Below are 21,499 nucleotides of genomic sequence, written 5' to 3' on the forward strand. Positions count from 1 at the left end.
GTCCTTGGCCTAGTGTCTTAGCTTCATAAAAAGTTCTGTCTCTCCTCCCTTCTATTTCAAGATTTGAGTTCGTGGACAGCTATTCATGATAAAATACCAGCGAGATCTTCAGCCTTTCACATGGCCCCACACCATGAATGCTGCAGGTCCTTTGCTGGCATCTGTTCTTATGAAAAGACCTAGAAACACTGATGTGGGCTCTTTCCCTGCTCAGAGTCTGTCTTACTCAGCTGAGCCTTTGCTGCATTCCTGGTGCAGCTCAGAGCCAAATGAATAATTAAACTCTTAGGCTGAGTAAGTGATTGTCAGCATGTGAAATTCTCCTATGAACTATGAAAGAATTTAGTTGAAATGGGTACTGCATGCAAATCTATTATTTTCTGGATCCTAGAGGTTCCTACCAGAGAAGGCAATGGCACCCCACTCCAGTACTCTTGCCTGGCAAATCCCATGAGTGGAGGAGCCTGGTAGGCTGCAGTCCGTGGGGTCGCAAAGAGTCGGGCATGACTGAGTGACTTCACTTTCACTTTTTACTTTCATGCATTGGAGAAGGAAATGGCAACCCACTCCAGTGTTCTTGCCTCGAGAATCCCAGGAATGGTGGAGCCTGATGGCCTGCCATCTATGGGGTCACACAGAGTTGGACACGACTGACTTAGCAGCAGCAGCAGCAGAGGTTCCTACAAACCTTGCAAGTCTTCCTATTTGAGTGAGCGGTATATTCTAGTACAGCAAGGGTCACCTTAATAGCCTGAGTAGTGTGACTTCCAGAAGGGTCTCAGGAGCCCACTCAGCCTCAAAACCCCTAAGCTCCTGAGGGGTTCTTTAGGCGGTAGCTGTGTGTCTAGATACACAGTGCCCGTTGACTTCTAGGTAGGCTGTTGCATAAAGGGAAAAGGGGATGACAGTTACTACATGGCCTGATTTTTTTCTTTTTTGAAGACTGCTAGAAAGAACCCTGTTTCCAAGTATCATTTCAACTGCATTGTGTGAAATTTCCTATTAAAATTTATTTATTCTTTCTTTTTTTAATCATTGCTCTTTTAGAAACCCCCTGTTAAAATTTAGATTTTCCTCCAGTAGCTAACACATTAATTTGTGATCAGTCATTAACATCTTAGAGGAGATTGATATAGGTGGGGAAAAGATAAAGACTAAATGTATTTTATGAGGCAGAGAATCTAGACTGTGGATGCTAAGAAAAGCCTAGTTTCCATGTTTGAGAGAGCAAGTGTAAAGGATGCTGACGTGCTAGGTTGCTTCAGTCCTATCTGACTCTTTGTGACCCCTGGACTGTAGCCCACCAGGCTCCTCTGTCCATTGGATTCTCCAGGCAAGAGTACTGGAGTGGGTTGGCATGCCCTCCTCTCGGGGATATTCCTGACTCATGGATCAAACTCGTGTCTCTTGAGTCTCCTGCATTCGTAGGCAGGTTCTTTACCACTAGTGCCACCTGGGAAACTCAAAGGATGCTGAGATGGTGCCAAATACCAATTTCCTTGCTTTATGGGTCGGTCTTTGGACAGCTGTGGTGCAGAATAACAGTAGCATCCTGACTGAGCCTGTGTAGATAAACAGAATAGAGTGGCTTAGCTTGTGTCAGGACTTCAAACCCTGGGAGGAGAATAGAAAAATCATCCAATAAAGTTTGTATGTGATCACTGTCCTTCTGCCTCCCTATAGTTGAGAGGTAAACGATGATAGTTTCAGACCTGCAAAGGGGGCCATATAAGAAGACTCATGGGTAGGAGCAGCTGCTCCATTTGGGGGCACTCGACTTGAAGTAAGGAGAGCATTAAGTAGTTACTCTGACTTCATGTGTGCTCAGTTGCTTAACTGTGTCTGACTCTTTGTGACCCCATGGATTGTAGCTGCCAGGCTCTTCTGGCCATGGAATTCCCCAGACAAGAATACTGGAGCAGGTTGCCATTTCCTCCTCCAGGGGATTTTCCTGATCCAGGAATAGAACCCATGTCTCTTGTGTCTCCTGCATTGGCAGGCAGATTCTTTACCCCTGAGCCACCTGGGAAGCTGAATAGCAATAGCTGATCTCTATATTCAATCATTAAATATTTATTGAACACCAAATACAATATTCCCATGTTGTTGGGAATACACTGGTGAACACAAAGGGGAAAAAAACCCTCAAAAATCGTTGTCCTTATTCAACTTACACTTTACTGATGGAGAAATAAATAATAGGTAAGTTAATGAATGTTATGAAAAAAAGAATTATAGCAGAATAGAAGAGATAATGAGTCATCTGGTAAAAGTGAATATGAAGTTTAAATACCGTAGTTCTCACTGAGATAGTGACATTTGAGCTGAGATTCGGAGATTATCTGAGAGGGTATCTGGGCAAAGAGGGTTTAGAGGGACAGTAATACAAAGTTCTTGATTTGGGTGCCTGTTTTGTATATATGAAGAGCTATGATGAGACCAGGAATGTAAGATTAAAAGGGAAAGACCGTAGAGTAAACTGGAGAGGTAATGGCGGAGGGAAGAAGTGCAGAGGTAGAAACTCTGTAGAAAACTGAGGGCCATCACCCTTTTAAAGATAAATGATTATAGCCCATTGATTATATTCCAAATATTATCTGAACTCCTCTCTGTGGAGAGTCTAACCTCTGGGGATTGTTCCAGTTATCTATTTTGGTACAACAGACCACTTCAAAAGTTAGTGTCGAAAAGAATAGTCATCATTTATTGGGGCTTTGAATCTAAAATTTTGGCAAGGCTCAGCAGGGACAACTGGGGAAGCTTGAAAGAGGTAAGGGACCTGCTTCTAAGATGGTTTGTTAACATGGTTGCCAAGTTGATTCTGGCTTTTGGTTCCTCTGCCTGTTGACCTCTCCATGAGATGCCTGGGCTTCCCCACAGCATAGGGTGGGTGTCAAAAACAAGTGTCCCAAGAAAATTGGAAAATGACACCTGCTGGTGTCATTTACACCAGGCTCGATGGATCAAATATTTATAGAGTCCAAGAGGAGGGAATGTAGACTACATTTATCAATAAGTGGCATCTCAAAGAGTCTGGGGAGCAAGTTTCCATAGGGGCTGAAGCAAATATAAAATTTAGGAAGTATGAGTTATGAATTTGGTGGCTTGGATGATGACATAGAATTTAATAGAGATATCTGAGGCCTAGAACTGCAGTGATATGGAGTTTGTCCTGATAACATAGTTTGTTTGCAATTCATGCACTGTTTTGAAGCTACCAGACACATCCATTTGTTCAATGATCATGTAAAGAAACGCATGTGATTTTTACCTGGTAGTTGAAAAAGGTCCTGACAATTAGATGCATTCAAGAAAAAAATTTCAAGTTTTAGGTTTTTGGTTGAAGTGATTAAACAGACCCAATTCTTGGGAAAGGGAATGTAAAACCCCACAGTTGTAAGGGGACCTTACACATATATGCCCTGTATTCACAGTAGCAAAAATGTGCCGTAACAATGCGGCTGATTGCTCACTGAGAATGACCAGAGGCTGTAGAATGATTAAATAAATAAGCTTCTGTTTTTAAAATGCTTTAAAATGCTTCCAATTTATGGAATTGATCAAATTTGCTTAATCTACACATGGACAAAAATTCAGACAATTAAGCTTTGATAGTCATAGTTCTGATATTGGGGCAGCTTATAAAAATTGTAGGATATCTTCAGGAATAGAACTGATTGTGAGTAATACTGAAGTCTGTTTGATCTTTAGTTCATATTACCGGGAGAAAGGAAAGAAAAGGGAGGGAATTACCTTTCCCTGAGTGCCAGGCACTGGATTGAGTGCTTTTGATCTGTGATCTCATTTATCCTTCAAACAACTGTCTGTGGCAGTTATTATCAACCCTCTTTTTACAACTGAAGAAAGTGAGGCTCAGATCCTAAGTAACTTGCCCCAAGTGACACAAAGTAGTTTTCACAGATAGGATTTGAACTCATGGCTGTTTGATTACAAAGCCCTTGTACTTTCCAATGTATTAAACTGCCTCTGGAATCAGAAGGCTGTCCACAGAAGGAACTCGAGAACTTGGTTGGTGTTCACCTTGGTATTAAAGGAAGAGTTGTGGGATTGTGGAGTGTTCAAAGTGTTGCCCATTTTTTTAACTTATCATTGAATTGATAAGTATAGCCCATTGAAGCTAATATATAATTTTACATTGTATGCCTTTTAGGATCATAAACAGTACTTCTACAAGAAAGCATACAAACATGAGTTGACAAACTAACATTTTCACATTATGTTTGGGACAAGCAGAAAATCATGCTTTGAATGGACTTGCTTTACCTGAAACAGGCTTGATCATCAGGTTTGTTGGAATCTCCACTGCAAAAATAGGCCATTGGGGAGGAAAAGGAAGCTGGGAGAGGAAACTACAAAGAGGCTGGGTGAAATGATCTGATTTTAGTGGCAGCTTTAGAGAAGGGAAACAACAGTCTAGTATTACAATTTCCAGAGAAACCTGGTGAACCTGAGATAGTGTAGGCTCAAGTCATCCATTATCCAGTTGGAAAAAAATTAGGGTAATGGCCATGCAGCCAGTTTGGGAGAAGCATTGTGTTTTGGCGTTGTCAGTCATCAGGAGAGGGAACCAAGCTGTTGGATGGAGTCAAGGGACAGAGTCCAGCCTTTCCTACTCTGACAAAAGATAGGAAGGCAACCAAAGACTCAAGTACATGGGCTGAAGTTAAGGGCTGAACTTTAATTCTGGAAGGTAACTGGAGCTCTGAATAGTAACCTTAAGGCTGATGCCTAGGCACTCAGACTAGGGAACATGACTGCCTCAGAGAAAAGCTGTATGTAATATGACAAATACATGAGTGCTTAGTATGTAATGCAGGCTCATCACACACCATAAAATTAATTCCAGGCTCTAATGGCTGATGAATCTGAGCTCACATAATACTCTGCCTCCCTTGCTCTGGATTAATTTAAGAATTTAAGACAAGGTTATAGTACAGATTAGGCTGGAAAAGGTAGCAACTGAATAGGCAAGAATAGTAAATATTAACTTTTGTCTAATCATTGCTTCAGTTCTTCATTCGCTAAGCAATATTTATTCCAGGCTTTTAAAGTGTACAGTGAGTTCCATTATTATATAATATTTAAAAAGTAATTGTTGCTGTTCAGTCACTAAGTCATGTCTAACTCTTCACGATCCCATGAACTGCAGCACGCCAGGCTTTCCTGTCCTTCACTATCTTCTAGCTGCTACTGCTGCTAAGTCGCTTCAGTCGTGTCCGACTCTGTGCGACCCCATGGACTGCAGCCCACCAGGCTCCTCCGTCCATGGGATTTGCCAGGCAAGAGTACTAGAGTGGGTTGCCATTGCGAGTTGGCTCAAACTCATGTGTATTAAGTTAGTGATGCCATCCATCTTATCTGCTGTCGCCCCCTTCTCCTCCTGACTTCAATCTTTCCCAGCATCAGAATCTTTTCCAATGAGTTGGCTCTTCACATCAGGTGGCCAAAGTATTGGAACTTTAACTTCAGTCCTTCCAGTGAATATTCAGGGTTGATTTCCTTTAGGATTGACTGGTTTGCTCTCCTTACTGTCCAAGGGACTTTCAAGAGTCTTCATAATCCAGCATCACAATTCAAAAGCATCAGTTCCTTGGCACTCAACCTTCTTTATGGTCCAATCATCACATCTGTACATGACTGCTGGAAAAACCATTGTTTTGACTATATGGACCTTTGTCAGCAAAATGATGTCTCTGCTTTTTAATATGCTGTTTAGGTTGGTCATAGCTTTTCTTCCAAGGAGCTAGCATCTTTCAATTCCATGGCTGCATTGACCATCTGCAGTGATTTTGGACCCCAAGAAAATAAAGTTGTCCATGTTTCCACTTTTTCCCCATCTTTTTGCCATGAAATGATGGGACAAGATGCCATGATCTTAGTGTTTTGAATATTTAGTTTTAAGCCAGCTTTTTCACTCTCCTCTTTAACCCTCATCAAGAGGCTCTTTAAAAAATTAGACTAGTAAATACTACAATATTGCTTATGTAAACCGTACATGTGAGCTTCTCAGGTGGCGCTAGTGGTAAAGAATCCCCCTGCCAATGCAGGAGATGCAAGAGAAGTGGGTTTGATTCTTGGGTCTGGAAAGATCCCTGGAGTAGGAAATGGTGCCCAACTCCAGTATTCTCGCCTGGAAAATTCCATGGGCAGGAGTTCAGCAGGCTATATATGGGGCTGCAGAGTCAGACACAACCGAACAAGCACACACACAAGCCATACATAATTACTTTGTTTGATCTAATACTTATTTCTAATCATTCAGCAAGTATATAGTCAGTAAGTGCCTATTATGCACTAATTCCTTTACTTAACGAAGAAATCTTATCCTTTCTGATAGCTTTTCCCATCAGTAATTCCTTATCTGTCCTGTATATTCAGTTTCCCTTAAAATTCTCTTTTCTTCCCTCAGCATGAAAATATGTTCAATTGTCTGTGAAACAAAAGAATCCTCTTTTAATCCTTATCAAACATTAAAATAATGCCCACTATGTGCTGGACACAGTTCTAAATCTTTTATATAAGTAACACATAACAGCCTTATGGAGTAGGTATTATTTCTGTGTTTTATGGATAAAGACCCTGAGGCAGAGAAAAGTCAAATGAATTGTTAAAGATTACGCAGATAGTGAGAAGTTGAGCAAGAATTTAAACCCAAGCTATCTGGCTATACTCTGTGCTTTTCCCGCTAAGTCAAACTCCTGTGCTGGACTCCTCTTTACCTTTTACCCAACTCTTCTCACTTTTCCTGAAGGAGCTGTCTGCGCTATCAGATTTCACTTTCTACCTGTATTCCACTCACTTTCTGTACCTCTCCAGATTTGTTGGGCCCTGCTGCCTCCTAGGTTCTTGGCTGTTTCTTCAGTGGAGAACTTCTGTATTCTAAGTTGCCTCCTCACCTACTATCTGTCGGGAATCCCTGAGAACAAGAGCTGGGCACTACTGGCATGGCCTGGATCATAGGAAAGAGTCCCAGTTGTTCCAGTGCCAAGATCTAAGCTGACTAGCTCCACAATGCTCTGGTTTCTTCTCCAGCTTAGAACTCAGATGCAGAGCTGTGCAGCAGTGACTGCCCTGAAGGACTGTGTAGCAGGAGATGGAACGTGGGAGAGGAGAAGATCCAGAAGATGAATTTCTCTTTTCCCCCTTCCATTAGATTGCTCCACACTATGGGTGGTTCCGTATGGCTTATCCAGACACCAAGCAGCTGGCTAGCTGGATTTCTTAAAAATCTGTATCCTGTTTATAATGCACTCTATGTTTGCTTTCTTTCTTGCCTGCTTCATATTCTTTTTTTCCCCTCAGTTTTGCTGCCTTGGGATTGTACCTCCCAATGATGCAATTAAGTTTGGGCTCTAATTTCTATCAGTCTCCAGGACACTAGGCTTCTTCTACTGCAGTATGCTTATATCCTCACTTCTCTAGTGAAACTATCTTCACTGAGGTTACCAGTGATCTCATTACTAAATTGAATGAGCATTTTGCAGTCCTTATTTTACCTGAACTCTGCACTGCATTTACCCATTTTGACCATTTCTTCTCAGTACTTCATGATAATTTGATCCCCTGGTTCTCTTTTCACCTAGTCAGTGTTGCCTTTTGTATCATTTATGCACTGTTTCCTTGTTAGAGTTATTCAGGATTCTTCCTTTGGCTCTTATTTTTTTTTTTACCCTTCATTATTAGTTAGTACATCTACTCTCATGGTTTCAACTACATGTAGTTTATTAGGTCTAAATCCATTTGTTTAGCACAAATCTTCCTCCTAAACTCCAGACCCTGACTTTCTATCCCATCTGAATATCCTATAAACATATGCTGCTTGTCATGTGCAAAACTAAACTCATACTCTCAAGCCTATGTCTGTGTTGGCTATCTTTCATTTATATTTCAAGATCTACTTTCTACCCATAAGCAGCTGCTTTGTGCTCTGCAAGGTGGACCTACTTGGACAGCCACAATTGCTTTCTTGCTCTCCAGCTTCTGGTGGAGCTGCTACTTGACAAGCATAAGTAGGGCATGAGAGAGAAGAAGGAGACAAAAATCCGGCTGCTTACGGCTTCAGCATCCTCCCTGAGGGATCAACACGAGCTGGCTGCATCTGTTGATATAGGGTCACAGTTCTTGTCAGGCAGCCTTCTGCACAGTTCCTTTAGTTTCTCTTTATTAATACAGTATAGGTTCTATCACATTATATTATAATTATTGCCTTCTCTGTCTCTCCCATAAAACAATAAAATTTTACCCTATGACCAGAATTGACAGTTCTTTTGGATAACTAAGACTAGTATGTGGAAACAATTAATTATTAGGAATTAATAAAATAATAGATTTGTCAACAGTTCAAGAAATTGACCTTGTAGTATATGGAATTTTCTATGCTATCAGGGGTCAGCAGGATTTTATAAACTCAAAAATAGTATTATGTTTTTGAGTCTTTAACCTCCATTTAGCAGCTTGTAAATAAATCCCACACAATCAAAACTCAAAACAAAACTCCTAAAAGGAAATAGCAATAGCAGCAAAAAACAAAAACACAACATCATCAACCTTTTCTCTTTCCAGTGCTTGCACTGTTACTTAAAAATAAGTGAAATTGACATTCTTGGTATTCATTCTAAGCAAAGAGATGACTGGCTATTTCCAAGGTTGACTTAAATGTCATTCAGAGTTCTCTCTGCAGGTATTGAACTAACCTGACCTATGGCTTTGGTTTTAAAAGATTATGGAAATTGAGGATGTTAGGGTGTGTATTTGTGTGTAGGGGGGGAGTGGGTAAAAAGGGAGAAGCCACAGACTCTGTTCTAGAACCATCAATTTAGAAGTTAAAATTCCACTAAGGCAGAGAGTTTTTGTGTTACAGTATGTTGCAAACCACCTTACCATTTAAAAGCCAATTAACATCAGCTCTGCAGTATAGCTTAACTTCTGCACATACTGTCTTCTACAAAGTACCAAATAATTTTTCCTGTCTATATAGTTGGAGTGAGCTGGTTTTAGGAAACAATCACTCCTCTTCAAGATTGTCACTGATATACTCATTATGATAAGTGAGTACGACACACACATATTATCTTTCCATTTTAATTGTACCATTCTCTGCCTCTACACTTACCAATGTTTCCTACTAAGACCTGATGTTTGTGATAGCTCATCAGTGAAGTGAAATATTTAAACATGTTGAAAATAAATGAAGTGATACTTATTAATCTTTGGTGCAGCATGGAACACAATGTGAACAAACATCAGTGAAGGATAATAGCTGGCTTTTTAAATAGAATATTTGTATTAATATCTCAGCCATGTTCTTCCAACTGTGTGCTTTAAAGTTCTTCCAAGTTTTTAAACTGTGGACTCCTTAAGCCTGCATCTGGTTCACTTGAATGCTTTCTCCATGCCAATGAGTATATCTTCTGACCATATTACCTGCCACATACATACTACCTTTATCCTGGATAATTCACAGATGTAATATCCAAAAGTCCCAAATCCCTCATTTAGATCTTATGTCATAATGACAGAGGCCATTTGTATAAGTACCGGCCTTACAGACTTTATGATCATCAGGATTAAACACAGGAACTGAGATGGGGGTAATTATTAGCAGTTGGGCATAGTGAATCAGTATAGAGTTGTGAACATGGTTTTCAAGTTATTTTAGATGAGTAAAAAATAGAGTGAATATATAATTAGAAAGTAAGAGTTACCCATTTATTTATTGAACTAACACATGGAGTGTACCTCTTATGAGAGATGTAAGCCTTGTATTGGGAAGCAATAATGAAAAATTTCAACAATGATTGGAGAATTTAGGGTGGGATAGACCAAACTTGGTGCTGGAAATGATAAAAATCTGAAGACTTACAGCATTTGGGCATTTGTGAATGATCAAAAAGAAGTCTATAATTGATGGCATGAGTCAGTTATCTTAAGACATATGGTGAGAGACGGCCAGTTGGTATAGTGATTGTGTGTGTGTGTGTGTGTGTGTGTGTGTGTGTGTGAGATAGAGGATAAAGGAGGAACTGGTACAGTGAAACAGTTTAAGTGGATTGAGTTCAAGTAGGAATGACTGTAAGTTCTACTGCAGAGCCCAATATAGAGCCGCTCTGGATCCATTAATTTTATGAGACAGCCTTAAGTTGGTGGAAGATAGATTAAAGCCAGAAGTCTAACTTAATTGCAAATAAAAATATGGAGTTTGTTTTTATTCATTTAAGGAGCAAACCATTTGAAAAAGTATTTTTTTCAATGGCTATTATTTAGATTTCTGAATTTTGTGTATTTTTCTTTTACTTGCTAGTGATTTTCCTCAAACTAATCATGATTTGGTCAAATATGATGACACACATTGCTAATTTTTACCACAGAGAATGACACTGACAAGTGATTGAGAGCAGAAATCTTGCAGGATGGGTCACAACGGATCCTGAGACCTGGAATGACTTGAGAAATTTTCGTTCATAACTACAGAGCCTTTCTGCAGATGTGCTCACTTTGTGTTCTTTTATCCATGTTGGCTTGAAAGTTTGGGGTGGTAAGATTCATGTTATAAAGGCCTAGGTATCCAGGATGTCCTCCTAGATGTTATTTTCCAGGTAACTTCTTAGAGCATTTCTTTTACCTTTTCTGCTCAGCCTCACGAGTATACAACAGCTCTTGTAGTGTCTTGTTGCGTCTGTTTTCTACACATATCCATCTTGATAGAACTGTGTTGTGATAAGTGGTACTTCAGTCTGGTAGACCGACTACATTCCAGTGATTGAGTCAATCTTGCCCTTCACTGTGAAGAATGTAACACCTCTCCTTCAAACACATTGCAGATTCAAAAGCGCCAAGGTTGGGATACCAGAATTCCGACTGTAGAGCATCATTTTGGCGTGTGTATGTCATGTGGATGTGTGTGTGTTTATGTGGGTAAGAGATAGAAAGAGCCAGAGACAGGAAACTATAGAGGGCGGTGCCCCTAATATCTTTTGTAAGACAGAATAGAAATAATTTTAAAAATATACTCAGAATATATTCGATGACTAATGACACATTTTCTCATAAAATTGCAGATCCATATTTCACTTTCAAGAATAGACACACTATTTCCTTTTGGCATAGACAAAGGCTCTTCCAGGTAAGACAGTATTTTACCTTGCAATCATACAACGTCAAGCAAGAGTCATTGTTTTAAAGGAACTGAACCTTCTGCCACTTCAACAACCCTTAAGTGCTGGCCGTTAACTCATTTTTCTTTTCCTTTGATATGACTGTGACAAGAAGCAAATTCATAGAAGTGGAATTATCTGTGATGGTGGGTCATTGGCTAGCTGACCCTGGAAAAATTAATGCAATAGGTGAGTGGTCGTAGTCACTACAATCAGACCTGTGCCAGAGTTGCAATTAGGAACATAGACTTTTGTCTGTAACTAATTTGTATATTCCAGACACAGAGGCTGTTTAAAGACTATTTGTCAGATTTGTTGTTGTTGTCACTGTTTGTTGTTTGTTTATACTGAAATTTGTGGTTTCAGAACTTTTAGGAATGAAATTCTAGTTTAGGCAACCAAGAGATAAGGACTGTGTGTGTGTGTGTGTGTGTACACGTTTGCTTGCATGCACGTTTTCATGTGTGTGTGTCTTTAATGCAATAATGATTTCAGTAAGGCTCATAGTGGAGGGATTCCTTTCTAGGGACAAGTACTTGGCTACCTCAGCATTTATTTTGTGTGGTTTTGGAATGCTTGGTGTAATTTCTCCAAGATAGTGTATTTATTTTTCTAATGCTATTCTAATGAAAGAAAGTGAGTTTCTGCTTTCAGACCCTTTGCCTCCTCTACTTTGCATTTTTTGCCTAAACCCCCTTTGTTCATACTCTGCAATCCTCCTGCTCCCACTGGTGTAAAAATATGCTGTGTACCCCTTTCTTCAGCTTCTGTATACTTATGCTTGCTCTACTTACGACTAAAAATCTTCACTTTGTTTTCTCAACTGACTTTGTGTTTCTTTTCCTTAAATATTAGTGGGTCTCGACTATTCTGAACCACAAGAATGAACCTATAAGAATTTAGTCAGTCGGTGGGTCAATTCAGTCAAATATTTGTTTGATTTGCTTATTATCTCCACTTAATTGATGAGTTGGCTAAATCTACTTGATCAATAATTTTGCCAAAGATCTTATATATATATATATAAAATATCTTATGTCTTATACCATGTATATGTGTGTGTGTATATATATACATAAATATGTATATCTAGTATATGTTTGTATTTATTGGTTTTCACTTACACATTCAGCCCGTCATTCAATCCACATTCACTAATGCATCAAAAACACTTAAGACATGACCTTGCTATTGAACAACTTAAACTCTTAACGGCACGTTGGTTTTCCTGACAAGCTCCTATTGGCTAATAATAGTAGTTATAATATTTCTTGACCATTATTTATGTGCCTGGCATTGTACTAAGTGTTTTATATGCATTATCTCATTTGATATTTATGGCATGCTCATAAGACATGAATTACTTGGCTTTATTTTAAAATCATGGAGCTGAGGTCCAGAGAAATTGAGTAATCCATACTAAGTCAAGTAGCTAATGAGTGGTAGAGCCAGGAGTTGAACTAAGGCAGCCTAAGCCCTGGCAGCTAACCCTTAGTCACTATATCCACATTCCTTAGGAGGACAGGCCAGGGTGGCGTGTATGTAATTCTTTGCCATAGCACCTGGCCATTTAGAGCCTTTCACATGCATGTTGATCCTGACAAAAGACAGATAGGTGCATAGGGTACTGAGTGTCAGGGATAAATAGACTACTTGAGATTAAATATTTTCTAAATGACATTTCTAGTATGCAGGTAATTAATAATACACTCTTTCTAATTTTACATACTTATACTTCTACTTTTTTACTTTATTACTTTACAGATGTGAAGTTTCTTTCCACTATGAAATGCAAATATTTAATCCTGACATATACAGAAACCAAGCAGGAATAAAACTTTAATTTCTAAGAATATGACATGGTTTATAGAAATATTTCCTAACTGTATTTTAACACTCAAGATTTCATTCCCACAGTTTTCCTTTTCCCTTAGGAATTTTATCTTCAAATTCATATAATGTTATTGTAACATTCAAATGACATCTGATGTTTTTGTTCCCTACAATATGTATGTGAATATGTGAAAATATACATAGAGTAAAAAGTATCATTAAAGGATAATGAGCCATAATTCAAATTTGCCTTTCTCTTGTTTATCTTAAATGAGATTTTTTTGTTTTCTTTAAAGAAAGGACAGAATCTGAGTCGAGATTATTCATAGCGATCTGAAGGCAGCATTTTGCCTTTGGTGATTGCCTGGTTTCCTTTAAGTAGTGCACATACATACTCTTGGCTTCCCAGGTGGTGCTAGTGGTAAAGAACCCACCTGCCAATGCAAGAGATGGAAGAGGCATGAATTCGATCCCTGGGTCCAGAAAAGCCTCTGGAGACGGGCATGGCAATCTATTGAGTATTCTTGCCTGGAGAATTCCATGGACAGAGGAACCTGGCAGGCTATGGTCCAGGTCTTCAGTTCACTCACTCAGTTGTGTCCGACTCTTTGTGACTCCATGGACTACAGCATGCCAGGCCTCCCTGTCCAACACCAACTCCCAGAGTTTAATCAAACTCGTGTCCATTGAGTCGGTGATGCCATCCAACCACCTCATCCTCTTTTGTCCCCTTCTGCGCCTGCCTTCAATCTTTCCCAGCATCAGGGTCTTGTACAAGGAGTCAGCTCTTTGCAACAGATGGCCAAAGTATTAGAGTTTCAGCATCAGCATCAGTCCTTCCAATGAATATTGAGGGTTGATTTCCTTTAGGATGAATTGGTTGGATCTCCTTGCTGTCCGAGGGACTCTCAAGAGTCTTCTCCAACACCACAGTTCAAAAGCATCAATTCTTCGGTGCTCAGCTTTCTTTATAGTCCAACTCTCACATCCGTAAATGACTACTGGAAAAACCATAGCTTTGACAAGATGGACCTTTGTTGGCAATTTCTCTGCTTTTTAATAAGCTATCTAGGTTGGTCATAACTTTTCTTCCAAGGAGCAAGCATCTTTTAATTTCATGGCTACAGTACCATCTGCAATGATTTTGGAGCCCAAGAAAATAAAGCTTGTCACTGTTTCCACTGTTTCCCCATCTATTTGCCATGAAGTGATGGGGCCAGATGCCATGATCTTCGTTTTTTGAATGTTGAGCTTTAAGCCAACTTTTTCACTCTCCTCTTTCACTTTCATCAAGAGGCTCTTTAGTTCCTCTTCACTTTCTGCTTATAAGGGTGGTGTCATCTGCATATCTGAGGTTATTGATATTTCTCCTGGCAATCTTGATTTCAGCTTGTGCTTTATCCAGCCCAGCGTTTCTCATGATGTACTCTGCATACAAGTTAAATTAGCAGGGTGACAATATACAACCTTGACATACTCCTTTCCTGCTTTGAAACAAGTCTGTTGTTCCATGTCCAATTCTAACTGTTGCTTCTTGACCCTCATACAGATTTCTCAGGAGGCAGGTCAGGTGGTCTGGTATTCCCATCTCTTTCAGAATTTTCCAGAGTTTGTTGTGATCCACACAGTCAAAGGCTTTGGCATAATCAATAAAGCAGAAGTAGATGTTTTTTCTGGAACTCTCTTGCTTTTTCAGTGTTCCAGCAGATGTTGGCAATTTGATCTCTGGTTCCTCTGCCCTTTTAAAATCCAGCTTGAACAGGCTATGGTCCATAGGGTCACAAAGAGTTGGACATGACTACAATGACATAACAGGTACACACACATACATACTCTTAAGTTGCTATTTTAACTGCAATGCATGTTGCTTGAAAAGTTGAGAATATTTTGAGTTTTTTTGGTTTTTAGGTAAGATAAGGTGTCTGTGAATTTGACCTCTTAAATTTGCAAAATTCTAAAATGAACTTACAGTTGTATATTTCTATAGCTTTATCATAGTGGAAAGAAACTAGCATTTGTTAATATTTTGCTCTTTGAGTTTTTTATCTATTTAATTTTCCTTCAGCCTTATGAGAGTCCTATTAGACTTTTAAATGATTTTACTATCCTTATTAATAATACAGAAAAGCATTCCAAATGTGATATCCATTTTTTAAAAAATTAGATTTTTCTCTAAGATTTGAATTGAACTCATACTCTGCAATGAATCAATGAAAATTTTAGTGAATATACTGTATGTTTTTTTTCCCAGCAAGTCATAGATTGAAAAAGAGTTTAAAAAGTAATGCCCAAATTCTGAGAGAACTAGGGCATCATTGTGGCTGTGGGGATGAGATTTATAAACTGAGAATGATTAGGAAGCAATCTGTCTCTGAAATCTTTAGGTTAGTAACCCAATCTCATAAGTCTTCAGTTTTCTCACTGATGGTATAAGTGAGATATAGGATGATAATTTTACCTTACTGTCATGCCATGAAGAGTTAATGAGATAATATGTAAAACATTTCTTCTGAGTTAACCAGATGCATAGTTTTCTCTCTTTCACTCCATAAGGTGGAATACTTTCTCATGTGTCATCCTCTTAATAGTCTTGGCGCCTAACACAAATTTTGTTTAGGCCAGGCATTAAATATGTGCTTAGTGAATACTGCATCTTCCTGGAGGATGCAGTGTAGACCACAGTAGCTTTAGGAAAAATTTTTTTTTAAAGCTTGAAACAGAGCAAGATTTGTGGTTAAATTTAACTTTTAGTTGGCACTAGAGGAAATGTAGTGTTTTTATAGGAGAAGATGAAAAGGAAAGAAATTCCAGGATGAAGGTATATCATAAACAAAGGTACAGAAATGAGAGGAAAATAAGTTAAAAAAATGCCTCGCATCCATATACAAGAAAATATTTATTGATAAAATAACAAATTTTAAAATTAGCCCTAATTTTTAAAATTGTATGTGCCAAGAGAAATTTCTAAAGTGAAGAGCTTCATGTTTCCTGCTGGCCTGCAACTGCAGATAAGAAACTTAAAACATTTTAGAATAGCATTTTTGTCTTTAAAAGAGAAATGAGGAAAGTTATCCAAACTGACATTCTTTATTTTTCTCTTTGAAAAGTTATTTGCTACTTACAATGATTGCTGTTCAAAAGTGGGAAATTGATTGGCAAACCCTTTTCAGTTTCCTCCTTTTGCATCACATTAACTTCTTGCATAATTTTAGTTCTAAGTTGAATATCTATGCCTCTGACCAAGTTCAAAGTGAGGGTTGTTGTTTAGTCACTCAGTTGTGTCTGGCTGTTTGAGATCCCATGGACTGCAGCATGCAAGGCTTCCCTGTCCTTCACTGTCTTCTGGAATTTGCTCAGACTCCTGTCCGTCAAGTTGGTGATGCCATCCAACCGTCTTATCATCTTTTGTCGTCCCCTTCTCCTCCTGCCCTTAGTCTTTCCCAGCATCAGGGTCTTTTCCAGTGAGTCAGCTCTTTGCGTCAGGTGGCCAGATTACTGGAGCTTCACCTTCAGCATCAGTCCTTTCAATGAATATTCAGTTTTGATTTCCTTTAGGGTTGACTTGTTTGATCTCCCTGTTGCCCAAGGGACTCTCAACAGTCTTCTCCAGCACCATAATTTAAAAGCATCAATTCTTCAGTGCTCAGCCTTCTTCCAAGTCTCACATCCATGCATGACTATTGGAAAAGCCATAGTTTTGACTATCTGGACCTTTGTGAGCATAGTGATGTCTCTGCTTTTTAATATGCTGTCTAGGTTTGTCATAGTTCTTCTTCCATGGAGAAAGTATCTTTTAGCCTTTTAGATTTGTGAACTGAAATGGAGGACCGCAGCCTCAATTTTATTAATACCATATAGATTCCATTTTCTTTTTATATGCAAATCTATAATTATATAGTTAAAATCTCTTTGTTTCTGATTTCTTTATAAATTAGCAATTGTCAACACAATGATTTTGGAGCAAGGAAATAGGCATAGCCATTTAAAATATGTTTAGGACCAATGAATGGATTAATGGTCAAAGTAAAATCAGTAATGAGGTTGAAGTAGGATTGCTCTTCTTAGGCTCTGATTCAGAAAGCTTTTGGTTTTTAGCTTTAGGTGACTTTATGGTCACTTACTTTCTGATCCTGCTTTGTGTGAGTTTGACACAAACATTTTGCATGTCAAAAGTTGACTGACACTTTCTCTGTATACATTTTAGTGTCAAGGCTAAACCCATCAATGAACAGAAAGTCTTTCTCAAATAACAATATGTTTGTTTACTGGTTTCTGCTGTCTACTTTGAGAATGTTAGATTATCAAAAAGATTAGAAACCTAACCTTAGTCATAGGAATAAAATAAAACTATGACTTATTATTTTATAAGGTTCAATCAATATGATATTGGTAGTGACAATTGAATAATTTATTAGAGAACTAAAGTATCAAACTTGGCATGATCTATTAATGACTGTTGGTGGACATTCATTAGTCTTATCTGTATATAAAATTTTATGCAAGGTGTGAAATCATTATTATCAGAAACATAATGTGTCTTGCATAAATTTTATCTTAATTCTTAGTAGAATCCATTGTAAGATATTCAGGAATGTCTTTTTGACAAATACAAAAGGCGTAGAAAGATCACATCATATTGCTCCATCATTATAATACCATATTCTTTATGCATGTCATAGCTTTCAAAGCATTTTTACTACATTATCTCTTAGAGGAGAAGGAAGATCACTGGACCAGAAATTGAGAACAATGATTTAATCTCGGTTCTGCTATTAAGTTGACTGACCTGGAGTAAGTCTCAAGTTTTCTGGGCCTTTATTTTCTCGTTAATGAAATGGAAGAGTTTGACTAGATCATACCTAAGGATTTTTGTATTGCAAAATAGGTGACTTTTAAAAGTCACTCCTAAGGTAACCTTTTGCAACAAGGCAAGGCAGATATTTTTGTCCTACTTTGAAAACAAGAAACCTGAGGTTTAGAGTTTGCCAAATAGTCAGAAAATTGAAGCCTGGCTTCAATACTAGAAATCTGAGTATTTTACTACTATAGAGGGTCTTTCATAAAATTTGTATACTTAAATGTGATTTGGCTAATCTGCTAAGTTACTGCTCTGAATACTTTAATATTTATACCTTAAATGTCATCAACAGTTTTCAACAAAATAATTGGAAAGCCATTAATATATGTGTACTTATGTAACCTTTTAGTTGCCTCTATAATTAACAAGGAGTAATCATATATGGAGAAGATTTTGGACTTTGTCATGGAAAACTAGTCATGTTGAGGCATTGATAGCTAAAGCATAATTATAAGTCAATGGGAGTTAAAGTTGAAAACTTACTCTTTGCCCCTGAAGAAGTATTACTTTCTTTTACTCTACCCCATAAAGCAAAGTGAGAGGAAACAAATATATTAGTATTGAAAATTGGGTGCATACATGCTAAGTCATTTCAGTTGTGTCCAACTCTGCAAACCTATGGACTATAGCTTGCCAGGTTCCTTTGTCCGTGGAGTGGGTTGCCATGCCCTCCTCCAGGGGTTCTTCCTGACCCAGGGATCTAACTCATGTCTCATTTGTCTCCTGCATTGGCAAGCAGGTTCCTTACCACTAGTGCCCCCTGGGAAGTCCTAATTGAAAATGAATTAGACTAAATTAATCTAGGAATGATGAAATTTTTTTGTTTCCCAATGTACATATGCCTAACACCTAACACCTCTGAGGCTTCCCAGGTGGCTCAATGATAAAGAATCTGCCAAGCAGGAGATACAGATTTGATCCGTGAGTTGGGAAGATCCCCTGAAGAAGGAAATGGCAACCAACTCTAGTATTCTTGCTTGGGAAATCCCATGGACAGAGGAGCTTGGTGGGCTCTAGTCCATGGGGTTGCAAAGAGTCGGACATGGCTTAGCAACTAAACAACACCTCTGAAGGTAGTGGGAGACTTGATTTTTATCTTCCCTGAGGTTTATTTTGACCCTGTTCTTAATCTTTGAAAATGTTCTTTAACGATTTAACTTCTCACAATCCCTTTTATTAGGAATCAACATTACAATATGAGCTTTATGATGACAGAGATTTTGTCTTTTTTGTTCTTCTTGTATCCCCAGTGCCCTAAACCGTGTTTGGCACATAGTAGGTGCTCAACAAGTATTTGTTAAATAAATACATAAAAATCATCTCCAAATTAGCTCTTATTATGAAAAGAAAAAAGAGACCCCCTAGTGTCTTTTACAACCTAGAGGACTGCAAAAACATTTGTGAGTAGAAGTAACTTAAATCTGAGAGGTTTCTTTTCTTTGTTTTAACTGCGTTTTTTCCTCCCTAACAAGTTGATGTGCAATATTTGAAGCTGAACTTTTTGTTGTTATTTCAACATATCACTTGGAAGTTAAAGTATTTAAAATAAGAAACACATTTAATTTAGGTAACTATAATTTTGTTCTCTAGAAAGTTTGTGTCTCTTCCTTCATTATTTATATGGCTTTGCCATTGTTACACTGTCTGCAGAGAAGGCAGATTTAGAAATGACATTTTTTCCTATCTTTTATAACTTCTCAGGTATACTAATTAATTTTTTTTCTCTCTTCCTTCACCCCAACTCCCACTTGTACTTTCTTTTTTTCTGATTGTGTGCTTTCCCCTCCATACAATCAAAATGAAATTGACGTGAATGATGAAAAATATAACTAAAGGGGTGAGGGAGGGTCAGGTACCTGGGGACTTGAACCCAGGTCACCATCTTTACACTGCAGTCTGCGTTTCTGGATTTACACAGGTGAAGTGTTGACCTAGAAGTACAGTGTATGGAACAAACTACTACAGCTTTAAGCTGTGGAGGTTTATCAAAAAAGAGCAGAAACAAAGGCAAGCAGATGGCTAAAGATGAAGGTCACATCAGATTGAGAAGTTTGTCAAAATGTGATGACATAGGTAATCTGTAAACTGTTATTGCGCTTAGCTGGAGGTGCTGAAAAACATTTTGAAATTACAAAAAACACTGGAGTCGCCAGCATAGAGGCAGGAATGATAGCCTGGAGTGGTTCTGGTCTATGGATGAATGCCAGATGTGGAAAGCGACATATCTGGAATTAATGATATTAAACATGCTTTTCTTTTATGCTCAATAATAACTCTATTATGATTGATACAAACCGCAGACACTTTATCTAGTACAAATGGAATCGTCTGTCATTGACTATATTAAATCATCAATTTCTGCATGATGAGGATCGTTTAGGGTAACTAATCATCTGTCTCGTTCTGAAGTCTTTAAGGCTGATCAGATAACGTTTGAATACTGCCTGAGCAACCATGACAATCTAACCCTTCCATGTAAGGATTGAGAGGGGCCCATTATGCCGTCAAAGCCTGTGGAAATATCACAGCTCTTTCTCTACATAATACCCTGCTGTAAATAAATCACTCTCCACCGCAAACTTTATTGATCACAGGCACTTCCATGCTTGTGTCTAGTGAAGTCTCTACAGAATAAAATGCTGCTTTATATTTTGTCTTGTCAAAATATTAAACGGCTCTGTCAAGCGGAGTCAGGCTAGCAGTGATGGTGTAATTCTGCTGTAGCCCTTCTCATTCCCTCCTTCTATCTCAGCTGCCAAGCTTACAAAGCAGGATTTTTTTTTTTTTATAAACTTTCCAATTATAGTCGTGTAAGATTATGAAGCCTTAAGATAAAGTGTCCTAATTTAGAGTGGTGTGGTACTGAACTGCTAGGAGAGCGGCTGTTAGATAAAACAGCATTTCTCACAAGGAAAAAGATAACCTGGCTTATTTATATACACAACTTTAATAGGTAGTCGAGATTAGGCTAAAAAAAAAAAAACTCTTTAATTTCACTTTCCAAAATGGAGGAATCTAAATTAATTTGCACCAAAGCACTTATTGCTTATACTTAAAAATGATGTGCTATGATTTAAACCAGCTTGAGGGGTTGGGACTGAGTTAACATGGAAGTCCATCATTAATACAACACGTTTTCCAAAAGACATGGATAGGTTATCCAGGCCCTACGCAGTACTACATATGCAATATGTTTGTGGCAACACCCAGGAACAACAAACTGATTAAAAGTGTAATTTACTGCCTGCTAATGCTGAATTTCCTGGGCAGCATATGGTTTTAATGCAATGTAAAGCAGTTTCATCCTTTATCCTTTTTAAAGAGGTAGGATTTTAGTCTCAATAGGGAAAAAGAAAGAGACTGAAGTCACTTAGAGAAGAGTAAAAGATTTAGTGTACTGGGCCATTAGTGCCGCTTGGAGGACACTGAGTTTGATCTTTATTCCCTTTTGGAAGATCATTAACTCTTTTAGACGTTTAGCAAATAACCTCTTCAAGGCTTGGAGGAGTTTATATACCACCATAAGAGAACATTTTGCTCCTGTCTTGCCTGTTTCCAAGCCAGATATTTATTGAAGCTTCTGTGTGGCCATTTTTAAAAAGAAGTTGAGCTGTAAAATAAATTGGTAATCCTA

Source organism: Ovis canadensis, chromosome 2 (genome assembly GCF_042477335.2).
Source record: "Ovis canadensis isolate MfBH-ARS-UI-01 breed Bighorn chromosome 2, ARS-UI_OviCan_v2, whole genome shotgun sequence".
NCBI lineage: Eukaryota > Metazoa > Chordata > Mammalia > Artiodactyla > Bovidae > Ovis > Ovis canadensis.